This window comes from Cyanistes caeruleus, chromosome 3, assembly GCF_971803275.1.
Source record: "Cyanistes caeruleus chromosome 3, bCyaCae1.hap1.1, whole genome shotgun sequence".
NCBI classification, from domain to species: Eukaryota; Metazoa; Chordata; class Aves; order Passeriformes; family Paridae; genus Cyanistes; species Cyanistes caeruleus.
In genome coordinates, this window is record NC_141703.1 from 74,464,291 (window position 1) to 74,491,210 (window position 26,920).

A 26,920-nucleotide genomic window follows, 5' to 3' on the forward strand; every position below is an offset into this window, starting at 1 on the left:
TTTATCCATGTGTTTTTTTAACATTTTCATGGATGATGACTCCACCACTTTCCTGGGGAGCCATTTCTAATGCTTTGAAACCCTTTCAGTGAAAAAAGTTTTCCTAATATCCAATTTAAACCTCTCCTGGCACAACTTGGGGCTATTACCTCTTGTCCTGTCACTTGTTTCCTGGCAGAAGAGGCCGACCCCAGCTGGCTGCACCCTCCTTTCAGGCAGTTCCAGAGAGTGATGAGGTCCCCCCTGAGGCTCCTTTTCTCCAGGCTAAACACCCCCAGCTCCCTCAGCTGCTCCCCACAGCACTTGTGCCCCAGAGCCTTCCCCAGCTCCGCTGCCCTTCTCTGGACACGCTCCAGCCCCTCAATGTCTTTCTTGCACTGAGGGGCCCAGAACTGAGCACAGCATTTGAGGTGTGGCCTCAGCAGTGCCGAGTCCAGGGGGACGGTCACTGCCCTGCTCCTGCTGGCCACACCACTGCTGATCCAGGCCAGGATGCCATCGGCCTTCTTGGCCACCTGGGCACTGCTGGATCATGTTCATCTGCTGTCACCAGCACCCCCAGGGCCTTTTCCACCAGGAAGCTTCCCAGCCACTGCCCTTGGTCTGTAGTGATGCCTGGGGTTGTTGTGACCCCAGGGCAGGACCCAGCACTTGGCCTCGTTGAACCTCATATGATTGGCCCTGGCCCTTCTATCCAACTGTCCAGATCCCTCTGCAGAGCTGTCCTGCCCTCCAGCAGATCAACACTCCCACCCAACTTGGTGCTGTCTGCTAACTTGTTAAGGGTGCACTTGATTCCCTCATGCAGATAATTGATAAAAATATTAAACACGGCTAGCCCAAATACTGAGCCCTGGGGAGCATCTCTAGTGACCACTAGCACTCTCTAGGCCCAGCCAGTTTATTCCAAAAACTCAAGAAACTAACCAGATATTTGCCATCAGTTATTTGAAGCCTTGCACTGGTGGGCTGCAATTAGGTTATTTTTGCTAACATTTCTGTATGTGGCATACAGCATATATAAAATTAGTGGCTTTAATTAACCGCTTTAGGATTTTTCTTGTGACATTCTGCATTGTTCCAAAATTGTCTGAGTACGCATTATGTATATGTTGAGTAAAGTTGTAGTGGAATACATAGCTTGAATATTTCATAAACTACGTGTAAGTTGATGTTTAATTTAGTTTCTGCTTGTCACACAAAGTAAAAATGCATTTCTTTTATTTAGAGTGATTCCCTGCTAACCAGCTAAGTCAGCTGAAATCGGTCATTTATTTTTAAAGTAAATCCAGTGCTCCTTCTGTCCCTGTTTATTCTTTGTTTATATATACAGATATAATTATGTGTATGTGTCTGGATGAAATTGTAACTGCGTTTTCCTCTGATTGTGAGCTTTAAAATTCTGCCATCTATATTTTGTTTTTGTGATGTCACTTCAGGGACATTTTATGCTTACAGTAAACATTGCCTTGAGGTTCTTGAAAATATATGGCTTCTTTAAACCAAGATAGAACAGATGGAAACTTCATTGCTTAAACAAATGGCTACAATTTTCTTCAGGGCACAGGATAGTATCATGAACTTGACTGACAACCTAGGAAGTTTCAAGAAGCTTTCAATCTTTCTTTGTTGGCAAAGGATAGAACTCACAAATTTTGTTCAAGAAATGTTTTACAAAAATCCCCTTGCGACTTTCCATTTTTTTGTTTTCCTTTTTTTTTCCTGCTTTAAAGGAGAGAATTGGCATTCCTGATTCAGATGACCTTTTGGATTAAATTATTATGAGATAGATTTTGCATGACAACACAATTTTCTTGTTAGCTGTAGAAATTACAGTACAGGTGCAACAAGCTAGACTACTTTAACAGACATGACATTACTGAAATTTAATCTAGCAAAAAAGTGCTGTGAAGTAGTGATATGAGCTGCCAAATAAATTTTCTATCTTTGCAGCATTTTTCATCCTTGAAAGAAGGCATAGAACTTATTCTTGCATAGCCTACACCAGGCAGAAGCAGGACTATCATTTTCCCATAATACGCATTAACGTAAATCGCAGCACATCCTCTGAGTCAGGGTCCTTATTGATCTTGGTTCAGAACATGCTTGTATCTCTGTGTGAGAGAGAGAATAATCCTAGTGCTTTTACAGCTGTTTTAATTTAAACTCCACTGATAAAACACATCTATAATAAGGTCTGCTGGAAGTGTTCCCAGCCCTGACAGCTATCTATAAATTAATGGGAGTCATATACTTGTGCTTGTTTGGGAAATACGTACAACAGCCTAAAGCAGATAACAGAAGTCACATCTGCTGGAGGATGCTTGCAACAGAGGTAAGCCCTTGTTACAAGTCTCTAGTTCTGGCAAAACAGTCATGGTGTTAATACAGTCAAGAATAAGGTATGGAGTTTACTTAGAAAAACAAGCTCAATATGTTTCTGTGAATCAAACATAATGAGATTAATTATCTATGGCCCAGTCTCTAAGTTGCTCCTGATGGTACTGTAAGCATTAACTTTACTTTGGCAAAGGTCCAGACTACAATTCTTTGAACCCTCAAAACATTTGCTAAAGGTCTGTACATTTCACATTCTCTTGGCATCCAGCAAATTAGTAAAAATAGATGAATCCTTAGCATCACAAAGAGCAGATTTCCCAAGTGAGACTTACACACCAAAGGTTTTTATCTCCATTAATAAGTTTTGAGGGTGGGGACTGTGACATGGCAGCTAGATTTGGACCCCGCAGACTCGTCTCTTAGAACTGATAAAGCCAAGACAACTATGCTGTGCCTCAGCTGTGCTTATAAACCAGGACCAAAGTGTGGAGTGAAAATTGATCAAGATGACACTAACTGCAAGTGTTTACACAGAAGACAACAGGAAGGCACAAAGGGAGTATGGAGTAGCCATGGGACAGTGCTGGTGAACATGGTGGGGAGTCATCATAACGTGGTTGCAGTCTAGTCAAATATCTGAGTTTTTTTAGCATCTCTACAGGATTTTGGGGAGGGACTTGAAAAAAGATAGCGAGGCAGCTTTGTTTAGAGGAAGTTGCTTACAAGCATGAAAGGCAAAGTTGGAGGAAAAGACAGGTAAGGTTGTTTGGAAATTAACCAATGCATAAGGGAATGGTAGCATAAACTGATTGAGAATGACCATGTGTCCTCCCAAAACCCTTAGGATTAGGGAGAAAATAGTGTGTGAAAAACTGTGACTGTAGCATAAGCTGACTAGGCTTAATGCAGTAGTGGTTGCTCTTGGAAGGGCTGTCTAGCCAAATATCAGGCTATTACTGCAATGGCAATCTGCATCCATAGCAGGAAGACAAACTTCATTTATTTAGGGCAAGAGAAAAAGGATACTGTAAGAACTGAGTCATAAAATCATGTTAGTCTAGATAAATTTTAGCTATGAAGATGAGACTTTAACCAGAATTTCAGGAAATAAATGAGCATGCACACTGAAGACTTGCAGATAAATCAGAGTCTGTAATAGGGCCTCAGCTTTGAGTCCAGGTGCTGGGCAGGTTGATGATTTTCACACTGACAAAGAAGACAGTTATAAAAGATATGTTGGATAAAGACAAATTAATATGAGTTTAGCCATTTTTGAGATTTAAGCTATGACTACTCTCCCTGTCAGATGTGAGAAAGAGGCTGAGATTTTTACTTCAGTAGATTTGTGCTTATTTATATTAGAGGATTATCTGGCTCATTAAGATAAAAATTGGATAGTGTTAATCTTTCCTTTGAAGTGCCTACATGTAAGTTCTGTACCCCGTGAACAACAGTTCAATCCAGCTGAAACACATTGAAATACATTAATATACACACACTTGTTTATATAATAATTGAGATATAAGGCTCTGCTATGCAGAGCACTTTTAACAGTATCTCTGAGTATTTCTTTAAAATGCCCTATAGTAACAATTTTCATTAGCAGTTAATTTGATGCTGTCTGTAACTCAGAGGGGACCTGATTCCAATCTTAGTTCATATAACAGTTTATTAAACAATCCTGAGTATTGTGATGCTCTGTTTTTTGCCTCAGTTTCTCTTAGTGTGTATGAAGAGAATAGCAGTGCTGACTCCCCTTGTCAAACATTCTGAGAATAGCTGAAAAGCACCTATGTAAGATGTAGGCTCATCGTTAGCAGTTTTTTCCACACATCAGACTTGCATTTGCACAGAAGGGGAAATGTCATAGAAGATGAGTTTGTTTCTCATCTAGTTAAAAAATCTTATAATAGAGTATATAAAAGAGAGTTTGTATTGTAGTTTAGGCATGGAAAGAAAAACAAACAAAAAAAGTAATAAAAAAGGAAGTCTTATTCTAGCTCAGGTACTTCTTTTCTGAAATGTAGTCATGTCCTAATACTAATACTCTGGTTTAATAAAGCCAAGTCTCAGTCATTTGAAAAACATTCAATAGTCAATGTTCTAGTGAAAAACTGAATTTACATTTTGAAATGTTACCATTTTCTCTCTCACCTATCAAAATTTCCTATGATCTGAAGACCAGAATTTCCACTGACTGTGTGCACAATTTCAAGTCAAATAGACATTTTGAGGTTGTCTAGGTTGTATGATTGAGGCCCTATGGAACAAACATTTATGCTTCCAAAATTTAAACAAATTAATTGTTTTGACAAATAGACTGAAATAGTATGCCAAGGAATATATAATAGTGGATGTTATATTCATTCTGTTTCCATCTGCTGCCCACATGAGAGAGAACACTGGAACTTGAGCCAGCAGACTCGTGTGTGTAGGTAGGGATGACAGGAGGAATAGAAAGGTGGGTTTTAAAAAAACACACATTTTTTTGAATTTTCAATAACAATTCAAATTTATGTTTTAGGGAATAATCACAATTGGTGGTACTGCCTATAATTTTGAAAAATTATAGATGTATCTCAGAGAGAATTACGGGGTTTAGTCAAGATCCAGGAAGTTAATGGAAGGACAAGTGGGTTGGGTTTTTTTTTGTTTATTAAAAAAAAAAAAGGCACAAAATAACACTTCAGATACCACACAGAGGGTAAAACAAAGTAGTACTATCAGTCTCCAAGCTAACTTGTAATTTTCATTACATTTGTACAAAACCTTGTCAATAACAGTTATATGACCTTCAGAGCCTATTCCCATATTACCTGCCAAGAACTCCACACTAACACAAAGTCTTCACAATGAAAACATTCTCATTATCCCCCAAACCCATTCTCCTGCATAAACATGACAAAAATAGAATTTTTACTCCTTGGGAAGAGATTAGTTAGGAAAGCCAAAAGCCCCATTCTACTGCATGGAATTGTATTCACAGGTGTATCCTGCTATCCATCACCCCACGTAGCACTTGCAAACACTTTTTATCCAAAGGCAAAAGCAAGTCACCCCAAGAACATTTCTGACTCCTCCCTTTTTATTAAGTCATTATGTTGTTGGGAGACCTTCTTTAGAGAAAGAGGCCAATGATACTTGCTCTGTGACAGCCAAGGGATAAGAATAACTTCATTCTTCATGAAATGTGACTAATCTTGGCCCCTTTTTGTCTTTCACTGTGGCATACATAATTTTGGAAGCACAATGTCTTGCTTTGCCAGAGCAAATAATGGAGGCAGGTTGGGGGCCTCTCTTTAGAACAATCACCACTTTTTCTCACAGACAGGGACTGAGTATGAACCTTCCGTTTTTTATCTTGTTATTAAGTACTGATCAGTGTTTTTTCTTTATAGTATTAGAAATTGTGGATATAATGGTTTTCATTTCATGTTACATTTGTAATAATCCCCTGCATCATTCATCAACCATTCATCAACCAGTGATGAGTTCAAGTTTGTCACAGAAGTAAATAATAATAGTTAGTCAGTTCAATGTTACTTAATAATAGAAAATCTAGTCCATGAAGCCAGGAGCAATCACCACTTAGTATATTATACAGCAGCAGAGAAAAAATTATTTATAAACCCAGATACCAGGCTGCAATCTAATAGTGGAGATGTCACATTGTAGAAAGCTAAGGTAATTTGGGATATTACCCCACTGAATATTTCGGAAGAGAGCTCGCTGTTATCAGTAGCGACATCTACACTACTCTTCATATCACTTTCAAGAGCTGCCACCCAGCCCTGGTTGATGCTCTTAATTTCTGCTTCACATGTACACTCCAAATGAAATGTTCTTTGGGCTTTCAGCTCTTCTGCAAGGTTTTGCTTGCAAGCTCTTTGCTGCACAGGATCTGTATCTGCCAGTCTCTCTGGTAAATATCAGTGTCTTTGTTCCAGACCTACCTACCAAAAATGGGCATCTTTTGGCATCCTGTCTAACACGGCCTTGTAACACTCGTGCTGGAATGGTCCAAGTTGCTCAAAACTTTGAATCCTTAAGGCACGGTAGAAATACCACTCTGACCTTGGACTATGATAGTAGGAAACCCTTTCTCTTGAGCAAGACTATCATTCAAAGTCCAGAAGAGAGTGAGTAGTGTCACTTTTGAAAATTAACTATGCTACACCCTTAGATGATGTTGTATTAACATTGCTCGCTTGCTCTCTGCCTTTATCCATCCCAATCACTGTTTTATCTTCCATCCCTCCTTCCAACCCCTCTTTTCCCCACAACTGCATTTATGGACAATAGTATGAAACTGCAGTCTCCTCTGAGCTAGGTGATAATTGGTTCTTTGGCCACCTGACTGTCCCTGAGTATTCCTGGTTGCTGTCACAGGTAGCAGCTATTCTTTTTGATCAGTCACTTGGCTTTTTCACCTTTTTCAACTCCCTTTAAACAGACTGGAGATTCTCCCATCTGGAGTGTTCCTGGGAGGGCAGTCCACTCAGGACACAAGCATGATCACCCACATTTTCTTTACTATCTTTGGCACACTTTCAGGCCAGAATGTGCTTGCTGTGGAGAGAGGCTAGAAGTCTGCCAAGGAAATGGCAGGTCTGTGTCTGCATGTCTACCCAGACAGATCCTTCCTGTCCAGCACACTCTGAGAACCCATCTACAGCTCCTGGTGGCCAACAGGGGATAGAGCAAACCATACTCTGAGTGGCACAGGTACATGGAGACCTGCTGTCCTGTGTACATTGTCTGTGGCAAAGACCAAGGCCTGACAGCTGAGCTTCAGCTGAAAGAGGTCATTTGGGTGGCAGCAGTCTCTCATCAGCTTCAGGGCAGAAGAGCTCCTTTGATCTCCTCAAACAGCAGTCTGTGGCCTAGTCTAGGCAATCCATTTTTCTGTCTGAACTATCTTAACCAGCTAGTAGCATCCTAACAGCATGTGGCTTGGCCTCCTGGTATGAAGAGGTCATGTACAGTTCCTGACTCAGCTGCAGCCTCCCCTGTACAGGGTGTCCAGAAGATGGGTGTCCAAATAGGACTGGCTGGCCATAAGGGACATTTGGATACTTTTTAACAGTATGATTACAATCTTGTAGGCTCATCACAGTGCAAATTAGTGCATCATTTTACAGTCATGGATGGGCAGGCTACAATCACGTCATCCATCCAGAGTGGTCAGGTTTTCAGTGGCACAGCTGGCATCCTTCCTTACTGCTGGGGGACAGTATATGAGTGAGACAAAACAGCTTCTGAGGAGCCACAAAATACAATTTGGCATTTATTCCTGGTTAGGTGGATTGCAAAATCCACGAGCATCTGTCTGGGAGCTCTTTATCAGAAAGCCAGGCCAGGGACAGTCAGGGTGAACATGACAGCTGAGCATGGGAACAGACGTTTGGAAGGTACTCCTGTGGCTGACCAGCATGAGCAGTTGGCAAACATGAGGCTGTTTCCACAAAGCAATGTGAATGTTTTCCTTTTGAAGGTGGTATTACAAACAAGTAATGAGGGAGTACAGTGCCATTTTTAATGACTAAAAATAGGTAAGCATAGATCTCTTAGTTTGTGGAGACAAAACATACAGAGAGACACATTGTGGTAACAAGGAAAAGAATAACATACTTTTCAGACAAATCAACATAATTGCTGCTATGCTCAAACAGAAACAAACCTTCATAGGGCTTATTTGGGAAAGAAGGAAGCTTCTCACTTTCTGATATATCATTAGGAAAATGTTGGATTTGTTGGAGATTTATCAGCCTAAACATACAATATGACATCTTTCATTGTGATTGCTTTGCAAAGATCTCATTGGCTGTTTCACCAAATTATTTTTTGGTACCTTCAGTTGCTTTTTGTTAATGGTACCTCTTGCTCCAGTTCAAACCCATTTTTACTGCACTGAAATATCTATCCTGAAGTCCATACTGTGTAAGGCAGCAGGGTATGGTATATTAGCAGGAAGTTAAGAGACTTCATTTCCATTCCATTCTGTCAATACCAGATTTAGGACCCAAAACATTAGTTCCCAATTCCCTCACACATGCAGTCTTTAAGGGAAAGTTTACGTTAGATATAGTGTTTTTCTCTCTCTAGTATTTGCAAGTATTTTGCATACTATTAATACAACAAAATTTGGTACAGGATTAAAGGTTACCTTCTCTCAACATCTTCATTTTCTCCATGCCAATCAAGAGATATCATATACCTTCAAATCCCCCAGTTTTCTGTGTATGATTTATTTTGTGAGAATATGAGTAGAATATGCCTACTGACATTACCTATTTCTTATCAGCTGCTCCCTCATGTGGGGATCTGTTAATATTATGTATAATTCATATAAACTTTTTTTTACATAACATGTAAAATCAAGAGTTTACAAGCTGAGATCCATTTTTAATAAAAATATGTGAGTAGCTGAGTCTCAAAAATGTTATTGCTCATTCCCCTCAAGTGAGCCACCCCGTACCACAGAAGAGGAAACACTTTGCAGTACTGGTAGTTATGGGAAATCTGCAAACCAAGAAGTAACCAGAGTATGCAGTACTGTCACTGCATACTGTATGTGGGATCACAGCGTGGCTACTCCTGCTGTGTTTAAAAATGGATGTTTCCTATAGATATGGCTCTGAATTGTGGATGCCACAATAAAAGTTCCTGGTCTCATCATTCCATCCTGTGCATATATCTGATAACGAACATTAACTGGCATAATTTTCTGCGTTCCAGGTTTGTTATCACAGTATACGTGAGAGAGATTGTCAAATTTCAAAGGAAAAAAAATGCCATGACTGTAAAACTTGCTCAAAACTATAGTGGCATTTCTTGTGAGCAGTTAGGATAAAATAGCTGGTGTGACAGGCCAGGGATGAGTATAATTAAGTCATTAATTCTGACCAGTGTTGCCCTGAGCCCACCACATCAACTCCTCCCAGAGGCACCTCTGACTGCTAGCACTGATCCAACCCTGCTTTGTACCCCTGTATTCTAAGCATGCAAAAATTGGCTAATTCTGCCAATGCTAATGTCTCAGAAGGTTTATCATATCATAGAATCATAGAAGGTTTTGGGTTGGAAGTGACCTTAAAGATCACCTCATTCCAACTCCCCTGCTGTGGGCAGGGATGCCATCCACTAGAGCAGGCTGCTCAGAGCCCTGTCAACCTCTTGAACACTTCCAGGAATGGGGCATCTACATTTTCTCCAGGCAACATGTGCCAGTGCTTCACCACCTTCACAGCAGAAAATTTTTCAATAATATCTAATTTAAATCTACCCTTTTTCAGTTTAAAGCCATTCACAAATTTCCTATTTCTATATGCTCTTGTAAAAAGACCCTCTCCAGTTCTTCCCTCATCCACCAGTGCTGTAGCCCCATTATAGAACACAAAATTTTTTAGGTACAATTTTCCCTTAGTAAAGTCATGTTGGTTGTCACCAATAACTTCATTATTTTCTATGTGCCTTTGAATAGCTTCCAGAAGCATGTGCTCCATAATCTTTTCCTTTTTTAAAAATGGGAATTATGTTTCCATATTTCCAATTTGTGGGAACTTCATTGCCACAACTTCTCAAATATGAAAAATAATAGCTTAGCCAGTCCTTACAGGACCCACAGATGCAGTTCATCATGTCCAATAGACACGTGCACCTTGAATTTCCTTCAAAAATGCAACTTCAAAAGGTCTGGTATCAGTCTTGCCTAATGGGTCGAAACTTTTCATTTGCATCAAAATAAACAATATGAGTGATTTCAAGCATAGTTTTAAAAGGCCATTTATATTTTTGCTTTTTATTCCTTTCAAATGTCTTTAGATTTAGATTTTGATTTTAGTCACTAGGTAAATCTCTAATTTGTAGATTCAGCCCCTCAGGGGTTTTACTTTTCTATAAGTGGTATTTATTTACAGATGATTTGACAAAAATTAATGAAGGCATTTTATGCACAGCTTCATTCCATTGTCTTAATAAGTCTGGAGAGAGATTAGATAAGAAAACCTTAAATATTGAGGTGAACTCCCAGGAGTATAGAAAACATACAAAAAATTGGCTTACAGTTAAGGTTATTGAAAGGAGACTATGTCCTATACAAGGATATATTTTATTTAATAGAGGTGTATTTCTATACATCTCAGTGTCTTGTATGCACTGGCATACAATCAGTAACTTATATATGCTGGTAAATTATATGTATTAATTTACACATAAAGACATAAAGTAAACAAGAGATTTTATATATATTAAATAACCTTGATTCTGCTATGTGTGAATGTTAAAAAAAAAAAAAAAATAATCCAATCTTTACCTTTTCCACCTGGCGAGATATGTGACATTGACACACTGCATGAGACATTTCAGCTTTATTTATGTGATGGACAGCTTGTATAAAAATTTCTCTCATAGATTCAATGTGAACATTTTATTGTTCAAGTCGGAAGGAGAAAATTCAGAATGACCTTTGAGTATCATATCTTCTTTTAAAGTCAGATTGATGGCTTCCCTTCTTTTCACTCTCCTGTGCCTTTTTCTGAGTAACGCATAAAAGCCTGGAATAAAATCTCCAGTGTGTAATGCATAACTAATTTTATTTTTTTACTCCAAACCCTAGCAATTCAAAGCCAAGTAAACATCAGCAGGCTGCATTCACTTACACTATGAATGTTGATGCTAATTGCAGTTCCCTAAGCATTTTACATTGTTTGCACAAAATAGCATTTCTCTGCCTTCAAACAGTCAGTTCAGTGACAGCTGGAATGAGTTTATCTCATACTGCTTAGTGTCAGGTGCATTCTTACAGCTTTCCTGTCTCCTTTTGAGGGCTAATTAAGGCATTCTTCTCTCTTGTTTAACATTTACATTTAAACAGCTGCATCTCATTTGGATACAATGCAAAGATGGGCACCTGGCTTTCTTTCCCTGAGATAATTCTGGGAGCATTTTTTTATTTATTTTTTTTCCTCCCCCTCCCTTCACCAAAGCTCCAAAATGGTTATTTTTGTGTTTATGTAGGGGAACGAACCGAAGCGGCTGTAAATGGAAAGAGCTGCTCTTCATTCACAAACAGGGCGCATCTTCCCAGGATCCTCCACAGCTAGTCTCCTCAGGATACATGGGATGAGAGCAGAATGCAAAGCAGAGTCCTTGAGCTTTCATCAGTCTGCTGCCTTTGTCAGGCTCTGGTCACCTCAGGGGCTCCTCCATTGTTCCAGTCCTTTTTGCATCTTGGGTTGTTTGGTTGTTTCTTCCCACATGAATAAAGAGTTTACAGGAAAAAGAAAAAAAAAAAAGTAACAAAGCCTGATCCTCATTCCACCAGAAAAACGTGGGGAATGTAACCATAGCAGTTCCATAAAACCTCTTGTTCCATGTTAGCAGGAAGGGGTGCAGAGGTGCAGCCCACTGTGCTTTCAGGAGTCCACACAGGCTCAAGTTCTCCAAGGAGCACACAGATAAATGTGTTTATACAGAGGAGTGGCCAGAGATGCAGCCCAGCCTTCAGCAACTAAGCATTTTGACAGATTCAGTAGCACCTTTCCCAACAATCTTGGTGCAAGGTTGTCAGATGTAGCATCTTCTGTGGCTCTCCCCATACCTGAAGATCTTCAGCTTCAATAAGGTGACTTCTTAAGATTATGAAAAAAAAGAAAGAATATTTTCAAGAAGTTATGGAATATCCAAGGGCAAAGATCTATCTCCATACAGCTCTGTGGGACAAACACCATCATCTTTGCTCAACTTCTTATGATCCTTTCTTGCCAGTAAAAAATTACTTGGGATGTGATATATCCATACTTTCTTCATCCCTCAGTCAAACTACAGGCTGCGTGCACTGGTATGGTCTTCCTAATCACACCTCATTCTCTTCTCATTTCAGTAATATAACTTCTCCTATGTTTTTGGTTTGGGTTTTTTTTTGTGGTATTTTTGGGGTTTTGGTTTTTTTGGCCAGGGATTTGGTTTAGAGAACTTCAAAAGACTCTTGGCATAGGGACTCAAGAAGGACTGCAAAGATAACAAAAACCGAAGGAAAAAAATGGAAGCCCCAGATAACACTGAGTATAGGACTGCACACAAATAGAACTTTTCAGAAGACTTAATTGTGAAGCAAGTCTCAGCATGTGTAAATTGTATTTTTTCCCAGAAAAGGTTTGTAACTGGGCAGGTTATTGAAAATTAAAATGGCACATCTGGTTTGGAGGTTAGACACCTCCAATAAAATTTACAAGTTTGTATATGAAATTATGGGACACTAGAGCACCTGAATATGATGAGTAGCAAGGAAACATTCATCTGACTACAAGCTCTTTATCTGAGCTTGCAGTTACTGAACATTCAAAGTACTAAAGAAAGAACCAGGCACGTCTATTACAGACTACTAAAATAGTACAAGCATTCATCATAAAGGTGTCCTGGGAGAATTATCTCACATACAAACCTCTGAAGTATAGATATCTGAAAAAAGGTGAAATTGATATCAAAATTCAACTTGAGCAGCCTCCTTTCCAACCCCCTACTTAAAAACACCCAATGGATATTTACTGAACCACGCTGTGCAGAGCAATATGAGTCCTGAATATAAAACATTACTGGAGCATTGCATATGGAATGCACCAAGCAATCCCGAGAAGACAAGCTACTTCTTACAACATTGAATTTTATTATTCATTTTTTCACCTAAAAACCATCAACCTTTTATGTTACAGCAGAAGTACACTGTCTCTGAGGAACAGGACTGCACTGAAGACAGATTGTTACTTCTCATAACCCAATTCTTCATACATAAGTTTTCTATTCCTCAAATATATTAATGATATAACCACAGGGGAACCATCTACATTGATTGCTGTGTAAAACCTGAAGCTTTTTAAACAGCCTATCCTTGCACAAAGGTTTATTATCAACTTGGACAGTAGCGCAAAGTTTGGAACAAGGAGCTGGGTTTATTGCCAGATTTTATCATGAGAAAAAATGAAGACTAGATGAGCTGGTTGTCATTTTGTTCTAGTTTTAATAGAATATTTTGCCACTGGAAGACTCAGCTCCTTCAGAACCTAAACTTGCCTCAGGAACTTACTGATTTTAAAAAACAAGTATCAAAACTCAGTCTTCAAATCTCTGTTTAATTTAAGTGATGTTAAAGTGCTTCATGGAGACTCGCTGAATACTTTAATTGAATTTGAGTAACTGCATTCAATAAATATTTCTCTGAGAATGCAGAAGTATTTTACTCGGGTTTGTAAATTTTTTTTCAAGTTCAAATTCTAAATTACAGCTTTTGTATTATAGCTGTATTTTACATTTTCCTCTATCCAGCCTAGTTGACATATTTCAACGTAAGTCCTTTTTTCATTATTAATAATGGATCCTGACCTTTTCTCTTTTTGATAAACAGTTCAACCTGCATTAAGGCTAAAGCTGGGAGAAATAATACATGATAATACCTGATCCATGTTAAAACATCATGGTGGTGTTTTATTTGAGCCGCAGTAAAGGCATTCTATAGTGACAGAGATTTCATCCCAGTGAAAATTTTACAAAAAAGAATTTTTTAAAATTGTTTTACACACACTATGAGATATATTCCCAAATATCTTTCAGCTCCTGATGTTGTCTGAGCCATACATCACTTCCCCACCCAGTACTGCTGTTCATTCCTCTCACCAGTCTAGGGCACAAGGATGTCAGTACTATGACCAGAGATCAGCTGAGCACATGCAGTACCAGAAAGAAATTTGCACTGAGTTTTCGAGGCATTTTGTCCTTTCTGTGAATGTCTCTCAGGCACCAGAGCTCTTCAGAAGGAGAAAGCAGGTTTTGAGAATACAGAAAAGCAGAAGCGATATGGGGAAGAATGTAGAAAGTGGGAGGATATTCAAGTGTGAAGAGAAACAGAGACTTGGGCAGAAAAGAAACTACTTTTAGGAGTTACAGGAGAGGAAATTGGTCAGAGGGAAGAAGAATGAATATTGGATATGCAAACTGGGACTAAAAACATTGGAGTGATTCTACAACTAGCAGCTGATGAAGTTAACAGTATACATATGTGGTAGGGAGAGACCAAGCTAAAATCTCTGGCAGTTCATGCCCTCTGATAAAACACATGGGCAAATGGTCAGAGAGTGCCAAGGAGGTCAATAAAGCCACAAAGAAACCAAGCAGAAGATGAACTGTGATGGAGTAAGACAAATATAGGCTGTGTGCAGGGAAGAAGACATTAAGGTCAGTAAAAAAAATGACAAGAGCAACCTGACAGGAACATGAAGGTTTCTTGAGCCAGGAGACCTATGCAAAGATTAGGAACTTCTGTGGGGTTGCATGATGACGGCTTGTAAGGATGAGGGATTCTGTGGAGGCAAGTCCCTCATCTGAAGTTGTGTACTGGGTTCTGGTTTTCCTGCAGCAAAACCAGTGAAACAGCAAAAATGTGGTTCCAGAGAAAATGGCTTTCAGGAACCAAAAACACAAGAAAAAATAAATGTGACTCTTTATTTTACTGCAAGATAAAGAAAGGATAAATAAGGAGGTGCAAAATAGAGACATGCAAACTAATGAGGAGCATTCAGGTGGTAAATTGAACGCCTCTCTGTACTTTCTCCACTACTTCACTGTAACAGGGGGACATCTGGGGAAGCGCAGAAGATGTAAAACCAGTAAAAGGAAGTGTGTTTTTCCTGCTTGGGCTGGGAACACCTGCTCATGCGGCAGTAACACAGCCAGGAGCTCAGCATGACTGAAAAAGGGATTGAACATTTGCATGAATGGGTTCATGCAAAGTTAAAGGCTTATAAACTGTAAACCAATTTAAAAAATTTTGGAAAGGATAGAAGCCTATCAGGCTGTTTCCCAGCTTTTAACAAAACAATAAGAAAGATGCTTCCTCAGGGGCAGTATTTGAGATTTCCAGTCTCATATAACTCAAGACAACTTAATTGTATAATTGCATTCAATTACTCTTCTCTGATTTTGGTGATTCCCAATATTTAATGTAAATAATTATATACTCTTTTAGCTGTCAGTCAGTCAGTCACGTGCACACTTCTGGCTATGTTTGGACAATCCTCTTGACACACCAGTCACTGACTTTTGTGTAAATGTGTGTTTACAGAGTCTACTGGTCCCTGGTCACTCTTGCTAGGGAAAGCCTTTAACACACCATTCCAATCTGGCTGTACCCAAAGGTAGAGCTGCTATTGTTAGCACTCTGGAATAGGTGTTACTCATGCATTAGTTGCAAATCTGATCTCTCTCACTTGAATTAGGACTGATGAGCTCATGCTGGGGGCAGACTGTTACACAGCCATCTACTGCAGGGGGTGCCTCTGCCTTTCTCTGGGGAAAGCTTAACACCACTGCAGGCAGCACATGGGCTAGCAGGCTCAGGGATATCCATATGGATATCCATATGAGATACGGAGATCCATATCTCAACATATGGCCAGATTCACAGTAGGGATAAATAGGTGACAACTACTACAGAAAAGCATTATTGTAGATGCCCCAGCCTTTAAAAGTCTGAACTTTCATGGGCTCAGATTCAGCAAAAAACTAAATAATGTGAGCTGTAGGAACTATATCCTTAGGTACTTTATTAAATCAATGTCTTTCATTCCAGCTCTCCCACCTCTATTTCTAGCTGCTACTTGCAAACCATAATGAAACAAGAATATTCCTTACTGCTAAAAACAAGCCATTCAGCGCTTCAAAATGATATATGAGCTCCTCAGTGTGTGCCAGTACAGGATCTTCTGATGAGTTAGAAGCAGTACATTCCACCAAGTCCCAGAGGGGTGCCTATTTTGGTGTTTCAATTTAAAGGAAGAGTGAGATTTTGAAACAAATTGCCTATTGTCTCTTTTTGTTGTGCTTTGATTTGCACCACAAAATGGTCTCAGAGCGCATGACCTGGATTCCTTCTGGATGGAACTAAATTGGAAGATGTGCTCCTGGGAATGTACTTAATGCACTCCAGCTGTAAAGGACACTCAGGTCATGGGACCAGTTTAGTCCTAATAAAAACCCGCTGAAATGTGCGTATCACAAATATCAGGCCCTGAACATCGACTGTTACTTCTACAGACCTTACTTGTCCACATTGCTTAATAATATAGACTTAGAAAATGTCACCAAATTTCCCAAACAAGTATAAGAGAAATGACTACATAAAAACTATTGTCCTGTTGCTCTTTCAGATTCAATACTCAGGCAAAATAACCATATACTGATGATCTACTTTTCCTCAGAGGTATCAAGGCATTTATCAATACTATATCTAAGCACTGACAAAGACCAAGATATTTTGAGCACAATTTTAAGACTCTAGTTTTTCTATTTCTTACCCCCCACACACACTCCCCACCCCTTTTTTCCCCTCTCCATTTAAGTTTTTTTAAACTGTATTACAGACACCTGCTCTTATGATTTCTGTAGCACTCCCTTAGCAGGTATACATGCCTAACTACTAAAAAGGATCCTCAATTTAGGTTCAGTGCTTGGGGGATGCAAAGCATTATGTGACTGCTAAGTACTATTAAGATGAAGAGAAGGCAGATTAATGAGGAAGGCATTCTGCTCTGAGATGAAAGAGGATGTATAATCTTTTCATTCAAAACCTTGTAGGGAAATCCTGTTTTTGTGAACATCACAAGCTCCTGATAATTTGTTTGTGTAATGCCATCGGTACCAAAACACCTTCTCTGTTCATCTTTAAGTGATTAAGCAGGTTACAATAAGATGCTGAGGTAGATGGATGGCATAGTATTTCATAAGACAAACATAACAGGAAGTACTGATTCTCTTGAAAATAAAGAGGAGAGGCTTGACTTCCTTTTAGTATTGATGACACTTAGGATTATCACTGGAATTTTGAAAATTTTGAAATCTTGAAATTTTTCTTAAATTTACTGTTTCTTTCTGTTCTGCATTATTAAAAACAAATTACAATGTTTGTTTGCAAATACAGTTATTTCGAAAGATTTAAAATTTACTAGCATATAAAAATCAAACCAAGTTAAAAAAAAAGCCCAAATATTTTCATTAAAACTTTGTGGTGACCACCCAAAGATATTTTGGACCAACTTATGAACAACACTGTACAGTCAGATGGTTATAAGAAAAGCATTTGAATTAACTTCTTGCCTTCTGGTTTATCTTTGGATTTATATAAATGAAAGCTCTGCTGTAGCTCAGTGCTCAGCCACTTCTCACCAGCTTTACAAAGGTACAGCTGGGCACTGTCTCAAGTGGCAGGTCAGAACCAGGTCCATGGGGCACTCCTTCAGTTTGACCCTAATATTCTCACTGGCACTGTGGAACCTGGCATAGGCTGAAAATGCCAGGGAGGATCAGAGATGGGCTTCATTATGCTTTTAAATAATGGCTATTCTTTGAAAGGCAAATCCTTCAGAACATATCAAGATGTTCCTAAAATATGTCAATATTTAGAGATGACATCAGTTTTAAACTGAAGTAAAGCATCTTCCAGACATATCTGAAAATAGAGTTTATTATTCATAAATTAACCAGCGTGCAAACATTCTAATTCAGAGGGGAATAGAGAGATTTTATACACAGAGATTTTATTCCCAACTACCTTTGTGTAGGCAAGAATTTCATGAAAACAAGATGGAAGCTCTGAATGATGTAAGTGTCTGAAAGGCAGAAAATAGCGTGTCTACCTTTAATGATGACTCTATTTCAGCTCAGTGGTACTGGGTCTGAAAAAAAGAATCCAAATAATTTTTCTCCATAGAGATCAACAACACATCTGTTAATTGAAATGGTGAGGGGAGGTGGGGAGAAGAATATAGTCACATGTAGCAAGGCCAGAAAAGGCTTTTTTCACACAGTCCTGCAGTAATAGTTACCTCAAGATTTTCCAAAGGTACTCTTGCATTGTACCTCTGACTTTAAATATTCTCTTATCCTTACTGCTAAGAATGGATAAAATAATCTCACTCTGAACTGATCTGACTTCACTCCAACAGAAACACTAAAATTCTGTTATCAAGTTGCTCTTAAAATTTCCCTCAGTTTGGCAAAATTGGGTGAGTGTATTATGACTCTGACTGTAAAAAGAGCCTCACTGGAATCATGCTGTAGGGATCCCTTGACCTGGTGCATCTCCTGGCGGTTCTTGGCCACAAAATGGACCCTGGGCTCCCATTCCTCATTTCTTTCCTGCAGAGTACCAGATCTGTACTCCTCCTCAGCCATACTTTCTCTATGCATGTTAACTCCCTCAGCCATTACTGGCTGCTCCTTATTCAGCTGACTCTTCCCAGGCTGCTGCTCTCCACAGCACAGTCTCCCACACTGCCAGCACAGTCTGTGCTGCTTACGGGTGTGTGATCTAGCACTGAACTCTTACAAGTTTTCAAAACTAACAAAAGTTTCCTAGCAAAGGTTTTTATGTCATCTTCTAGAAGATATCTCTGTGAATATTTAATGGGTATTAATTTTTAAAAAAATAAATTTAATTTTCTTTTCTTGAAAAACATTCCTTGCCATCTCTGACCTAAAACTTTTTATTGTTGCATTGTAAAAATTAACTTGAAAGTAAGTAATTTATGGTAATGTCCTGCTAAAGTGGCCAAGATATACATATATATATATTTGGGATTTCAGTCAGTCATGAGTCAGATTTTCCATACTGGTAACAGCCAGGATGGAGTGCTTCAAACCTTGGATGCAGCTGTGGAGCCCAGCCACCAAGTCACAAAATTTACATTTCTCAATTGAACCAGTGCTATACCATTTCCTATAATCACTGTCCCTCTGACAGGCTTCCTACCTGCCATAATGCTGGTATGGGCTTTGTATTATTGTTGATATGCTTTTTCAAGAGAAAAATAGTCTTGTTACACAGCATAGCTTCTGATTATTCAGGCTTGATAAAACTCAATATTGTGTACTACAAATGGCTGCTTCTGGCAGCTGCTGCTGTCAGTTCTTCAAAATGCTGGCATTAGATGGGAAAATAGGCAATAGGAAAAAACCAGTTTCACTCACATTAGCACAGCAATGTATTATAGCAGTGGGAAGTTCCTTTTGGCCTTACAAATGATAATGCAGAAGAAATATTAGCAATTTTCTTTGAGCATTAATTGAATTGATCTAGTTCTGATTACCACAATCTGCAAACAGCTTCTCCAATGTACAGATCTAATTATTCCCAGAAGAAATGTCCTGTAAATCTGAGGTATAGTTAAGTATTAGAATGGACTAAATATTCTTGCAGTTCATGACCCTGTAGGTAGCTCTTTTCTTAAATGAGAGAAAAGCAAACAGAAATATCAGAGGCATAAGCAGAAAGAACAGCTTAAAAAAAGGCTTGTATCTGGCAGAAAAATGTACACCATGTAGCCCCATGTGCTTCTCTTTGAAATCTAAAGATGCTTGAGGATTTCAGAGTGTTGTAAGGAGAGTCAGAACAAGGACACCAGGACACCTCACAAGGCTTCAGCAAAGAACAGACTGTTAAAAAAGAGGTTCCAGATTATCTCTTGTTTGACAAGGACAAGACTCGTCTGTAAAGGCAGCATCTAATGCCATGTGGCTGAGGATAAAAGAACAGCAAGAGTCATTAGTACAAGTAGCAAGTCATCAGCTTTCTCAATATGCATACCCAATCCTTTAATCATTTACCATACACATGCATCTTAATGGGAATTCTGCCAAAGTATAAACTGTTAGATTAACTGCCACAAAATATTGAAAAATTAGAGCAAATGGTTTGTGCAGGAATGGTAATGCACAAACAATATCAATAACTTCTGCATTGGCAGCTGAGCCAGAAAAGCCATGAGCAAAAAAAAAATAATAAAGCCACTTGATCATACCATTTACTTCACTAATGCTCTTTTTTGCATGGAATATTTTCTGAGATGCTCCTACCATGTTACCTGCTAGAAGAAACCCACCCTAAATGTCCTGGGCACAGTATCAGGTCTGAAAAGGAACATTTACCTGAACTTGTCAGAATTTGATTAGGCAGACAAAATTATCTTTGTTTCATGGTTTAATAGCATGTTACTGGTGTATGGTAGAGCTTATGTAAACCAGCACAGCATTCCTGAGTTCATTTGCATACTCTTATCCTTAGGAGTGACTACCATTGCTCACAAACCTCATTTCAAAACCTGAGGTGTCTGTAATACACACCTCTCCAAGGCCTGATGGGAAGAGACACCAAGAGTAGCACTTGATAAGTGGACAGTGACAACAGATTCCCAAACTCTCTGCTGCAGAATAAGAGCTGGCTGAACATTGAGCTGAGATCCCATTAGCATCCACCTCATCACATCCCCTAGCCTGCTACTTCCCATATTTGGAGATTCAGATTTCCTTCCATGTCAACAAGGCCCCAGACCGCTCCTAACTTAGTGAGCCTACAAAATGATAAACAAAACAATATTCCTATTATAGGAGCTTCCCCACGAAGCTTAAAACAAATAATACCAATATTAATACTGATACTACTACTAAGTACCTTCTAAAGGGACTAGGATCTCATAGAATCCATAAAATGCCAAGGAGCAATGCTGCTGTGAGCACACTCATCTGTGCTTCTGTATGCTAGATTACTCTGATTAACAGCAAAGAGAATATTCCTGAGGCATGTGGGGGGAGAATCTAACCAAGGCAGTCTATTTCTAGGCATTTGGCCTTGCCTTATAACCAGTGAAAGCAATAAACAATTTTAGGGAGTAATTGGTAGGATTTAGGCTATTAGGATGGACCTAATGTATTTCATTGTAGGGGTAGCTATTTCTATCACCTTGGAACAGTGCCCTGAAACAGCACCTTGACTTCCTCCCCTTATGCAATGATGGGATGTTTTGAAATTGTCAAAGTCTCTTTCTCACTTCCAACAGGGTCAGAAGAGGACATGAGATGTGCTGACTGCTGGTTGTCTTGGTAAGCTTGAAACACAGAGACCAGTTTAGGGAACCTTTGCTCACAGCTGTAACTCCTTACAGCCTGCTCTATCTACGTTTTGATATCCAAAAATAGCAGTCAAGTGTTTATTTAGAGTTTAATAACTAACTCTAAAATAATCTATAGAAAGATCACTGGCTGAGGAAAGGGCATCAAATAATTTCACTCGGGGGATTTTGGTAGTTCATTTTTTCATACAAAAGGAAAGTTTATAATAAATGTAATTCATACTGAATTTGGTGAGTTCTATTCATAACAATGACTGGTGTGCTTCTATTTCAATCTAAATACACCACAGAAGTCTCAATAAACACACAAACTATAAAGAATTTCCTGTGCTGTAGCAAAGTGTCTAGTTAGCTCTATAAGTAGGGATTAGTGGTAGTGATGGCAATTATTTCTACAGGATTTCCTCAAACAGTGAGAGCTTTCAGAACCATCTGAAATACAAATAACGCCAGTTTGGCTACAATTGATGCCTTCCCACCCAATAATTCATAGGCTGATAGGACGACAATTCTTTTTTCTTTGCCTCTCCAGAGGCCAAATTATGGTCATGTGAACTATTCTAAAAACTTTTTAAAAATAGTGTATAAGCACACACTCTTCATTTCAGCATTAACTCAGTAGTATGATTGCTGCAAGTTTTCCCATTTCTAAAACTTTACTTTTCATTCACTTCTGTCTGCTGTAGTCCCAGCTTTTCAGAGGTTTCCAATAGGTAAATTTAAATGGCTAAGCTATATATCTGACGAATGGAAAATCAACTTGGCATCATTATCTCTCAAAACCTTTTTTTGGACAAAGGCAATCAAGTTCAAAGGAAAACAGAATAATTTCTTCCTTTCTAGGGGTTTGTCCTATATATTGAATAAAAAGAGTTCCAATCAGTGATTTCTTACAAGTATACATTCATAAACTTGGTAAAATAAATAAGTTGCTTGTATTTTTTTCCAGTTGTGAAAGCAGCACAACTGGAGTGGAAATCCATGTCAAAATGGGACAAAATCATAGTACTAAAACAGGTAGCCCAGATTTAATCCTTTTTTCAGTGAAAATAAAAAGCCAACTCATCCAGAAGAAACAGGAAGGAAAGAAGGGATTGGAGGGGCAGACACTTGTGATTTGTGCCATTGTAAAAGAGACTCTGAAGTGTCTGATCCACTTTTAGCACCTCACATTAAACTTAAAGGAGACAATCCCTCCTGACATATTCTCTCACCTCTCAAGAAAGCAGGAACCAAACCTTTTGCAGAAAAATCTTACACCAAGTCCTGAGCAATAAAAGAATCTGGGGCTACATTTGCTCACATCTCAGCTGGAAACAGCCCCCTGGGCTAGAGGGACTGAACTGCTGTCACCTCTGATGGCCCAGGGACACCAGGTGTCCTGTCTTGAGTACTTGCCTCCTTCTCTTGGAGAACACTCCTAGGTTCAGGGAGAGTATTTTCAGTATTTTCTTAACAAGTCCCCCCTCATTCTGCCTTGCTTTCTCTTCTGCAAGGTCTGCAACACAGGTGTGGGTGAGAAACAAGGTCTCGGCCAGCAGCAGTCCTGACTCCTTGCAAATAGGAAGTCAAAGACAACATCAAGGCCTTGTACACAGCAGAAGACCTTTCTCCCCCTAGAAGAGCACAAACACATTAGTTATACACATATGGAATTCCTGCATGAGTTCAGCTTTTCTTCCTTTGCAACACTGAAAAAAATCTACTTTTTCTGATATACCCCCACAGTAATTGCCATTTGGTGTCCAGACAGATGTAGTCTCTCTAATTCTTAACGTTCTCAAATTCTTTTTTCTGCAGTGACAACATTAAAGATCAGAAGATTAGCTCTAATACTGAGAGTATCATAAAGAGCAGATGAATACCCTGAAGTACAAGGAGAGGCAAAGGGAAAAGGAAAGGAGGAATATCTGGGTTCATGGCATCATGGTTGAAGTGTTTGTCTTTTAAGAGTTCAAAAGATTATATTGGTGATCTAATGAAATTTCAGTCTTACCTTTCAAGTCCTCAAATATATCCTGAAGCAGAGTCAACTATGCTGTGTGGGTTTTTTGGTTTTTTTTGATTGTTTTTGTTTGTTTGTTTTGTTGTTATTAGGGTTTTGGGATTTTTTTGGGTTTTGTATGTTTGTTTGTTTGTTTGCTGGGGTTTTTCTAAAGTGAACGTTAGTTGTCAGTGTACACAATTTTTTCAGACAAGGCCTCAGAACTGTGCTAGTGAAATTTTTTTTAGAACCGTGTTCTCCAGATGAATTTTCAAAGGTTGACATGACCTTCAAATGACCATGTTATCTGTCCTTTTTCTTGCCATTTGATCAAAGAGGCTTTGCCTCTATCTGGACAAGCAGAAATCACATAAATGTCCCTTTCCTCTTCCCATTTTTTTTTGGTTGTCTTTTCTGGGAGGTTCCACCTTAAATTCTGCTTTCTTGCCTTGCTAGGCAAAACCTGGTGTCTGTACTCTAACTGATGACACCAGCTTACACATCCCTCCTGAAATTTATTCAGCTAATCATGCCTTTTCAGTTAATACACTTACATGGAACTAATAACATAATCAAAACACTGAGAGGTTCCTTGTAATAAAATATATCCTGCCTCAATGTGTATCCAGTCTGACCTTGACAGCTTTTTTTTTGCTTAAAGTAATTAGTTAGATGGCTACTACTCCCTCCAGAAATTCCATTCCATTTTGTGATCTGAGGGGTGTGTGAAATATTGCTTCAATGTTTTCTCAGTTTTTCAAATCATTGCCCAACTGGCTTTTTGTTTTCCTCATGGACACTGGTGTAAGGACTAATTTCTAACACAGATGAGAGCTTCTGGGTGAGGTGAGCAGGATCCATGTCAGTGGTCGCCAGTAAACCAAAGTCATAAAAACCCAGCACCCACCCCAAAATGGTTCACCCAAAAAACAAGAACCTGAGACTTGACTAACAATGAAAAAAATAGAACTTTTTCCATACAACTTTTATTTTAGTCAAAAGTAAAAATATATTTTGTTGGTTAGAAAACCAAATGTCACACATTAACTTAAAAGGGTTTTTTAATGGCTACTGAAGGCCATTACAGGGAAATGAATCACTGTCCCATTTTCTTCTACAGTCTGGACTTCCAAATGGGACCACACTTTCCATGCAGCACTATGAGGAGACAGTTCCTCACAGCCTCAGAGCTGGTGAGGCTATCAAAGAATGCAAATAGGGATAACCAAACCTCTACCCTGAGGTTCCATGGCCACAAAATATTTCAAATTATCTATGCTCTTCTATAGAGGATTTTTTTCCTCCAAAGGACAACAGTGATATTTTTCATGGAAAATCTATCTAAACCAGTTTAATGTATAAAGTTTCTTCATATTTTTTTTTAATTCCTACCTTATTTCTTTTCCCCTTTCTCAAATTCCTCTGGGGAAAAGAGCCTTGAAAATGGAGAAGATGAGCAAGAGTCTCTGATCATATTCTGTTTTTCATTTGTGCAAGGAAACTTGAATTTTCTTTAGCAGTTGCTATTACTCCCAGCTGAGGGACCTTTAAAAATATTAAACCTCAAGAAACTGTATGTCCACATATATGTTAAACATAGTATTTTACATTCTTGTAGAGAAATTTGCAAAATAGTCATTGTCGGAAAGGACATCCTCCAGAAAATCAGATTGAGGGAGCATCAGGCTATAAGCTAAAGCATCAAAATGTGATAGTTTTGAAAATTTTTCAGGTTGGACTAAGACAAATGGTACCCTAAGCTTGCAGAACTTAGGGCCAGGACAGTACATCCCATTCTTTCTTCTTTATAAACCTTTTTATTATTAGAATAGTTCCTAGTGTGTGACCCCATCGTATAATGTTACATAACCTGAAACCATCTCTTTTTTATATTGATCATCTCTAGCCAAAGACTTGAGGCATACTCTCTGCTGTTGGATCTGCAATGTAAATGACCTTTTTTCTTTTCCTGTGCTAAATTTCTGATACAGCTGGTGCAAGTTTTTTGCAGACAGGAGAATAGCAATCTGTTCTTACAGAAAAAAAAAAATGCTGAGAAATAGAGAATATTTTCCTTATCATTATTTTACATAAAAATGCTATGGTATTAACAACAGGATATGTTAACATGCACAAAGACTCCATCCCCTTTAAAATTTTCCCTTCAGAAAAACATTTTTTGAAAGATGTTTTCCACCACTGAGGCTTTTTTGAAAGGATCTTTAGAAAGGAAATCTAAGAGAGTTTGATCATGCTTTTCAGAAAATATAAGGCTGAAAAAATTCCATATGCTGCATTTGCAAAATGGCAATAAAATCCAGTTCATATTCCATTTTTCATTAAAGATATATAGCAATGAATAACACTAGAGAATTATATAAAGGTTGTGCCAGTAAAGCTTTCTTTCTGCCCTTCTCTAGCACTTATTCTATGTAGGTCATATAATTCACTAAAAACCTCAGCCAAACTTGTAAAATGTGTCATTTCTCAAAACATCTATCAAATCTTTTCGTATCATTCTTTATTTACAGAGATACCTGGTACTCTAGGTCTGTCTAGGTACACCTCTGGAAGACAGAAAAAAACAAAATACAAGTTAAATGCCTTAAACATTGTGAACATCCATCAAAAAAATGGGTTATCCAAGCAATATATGTGTTTAACTATATTACAAGCTTTCATGGGGTAATTGTAGCATTGGGAAGATTTTGAGATGCTTCATTAAATGGAAAACAACAAGTTTAAAATCTCCAATACAGGCAAATGTTGATTTTTTACAGTGCTCACAACATGCAGCAATGCTCATGCTTCACATTTCTGTGGTTAATTTGGACCACAGTGACTGAACAAAGCAGCCTAAAACTAAAGCTAAGGATAATGCTATTGTGACACCTCTGGAAAGGCCAGCATGGTAAAATTTTATGAAAAATAGGATATGCCAAACTATTGCTCTCAAGGAAGATTTCAGTTTTTTCAGAATTTTCACAACTTAATAAATATGCTTAGTAGAGTTTGAGTGACTGATTTCCTAGCTTTAGCTTTATGCACAATTTTTCTTTTCCTGCCAATCTCTGATCGTCACATACAGTTCTAACCAACTATTTGTTTTTTAGTGTAGCTGCTGGCTGAGAGCTCCTTACTGAAAATGCTCCTGCTGTTCCACTTGGAAGATAAAGAGAGAAACTTACCCAGTCCCAGGAACAACTAAGAAATTCACAATATCTTACACAGGGACTGCATCTCACAGATCTTACAAATAATTTGAACACCACAAAGTGAAAAAAAAAAAAAAAAATTCCTAAACCTTACAGAGAAAAAACTCTGAAGACAAACTGACACCTTCTTTTTGATAGAGGATGCCTCTGCACTAGCTGTAAGTCATCCATTTCTTGTGTTGTAGATAATGTGTAATTATTTATATTACAGAAAGATAAAGTCCAAAAAGTAATTCTGGATTGAGCTGAGCAATTTGCAAAACCTATTGCAAAGGTGCTCATGTTTCTCCCTCTACCCCCCATCACACCAGTTTCAAATTTTAATTATTACCATTGACAGCTTGGTCAATCTAAAACATTTTTCCCTGGAGAACTGAAGCAGAACTGAGTGAGCAAAGTTTGGAATCAAAATTATCTTCTAGCACAAG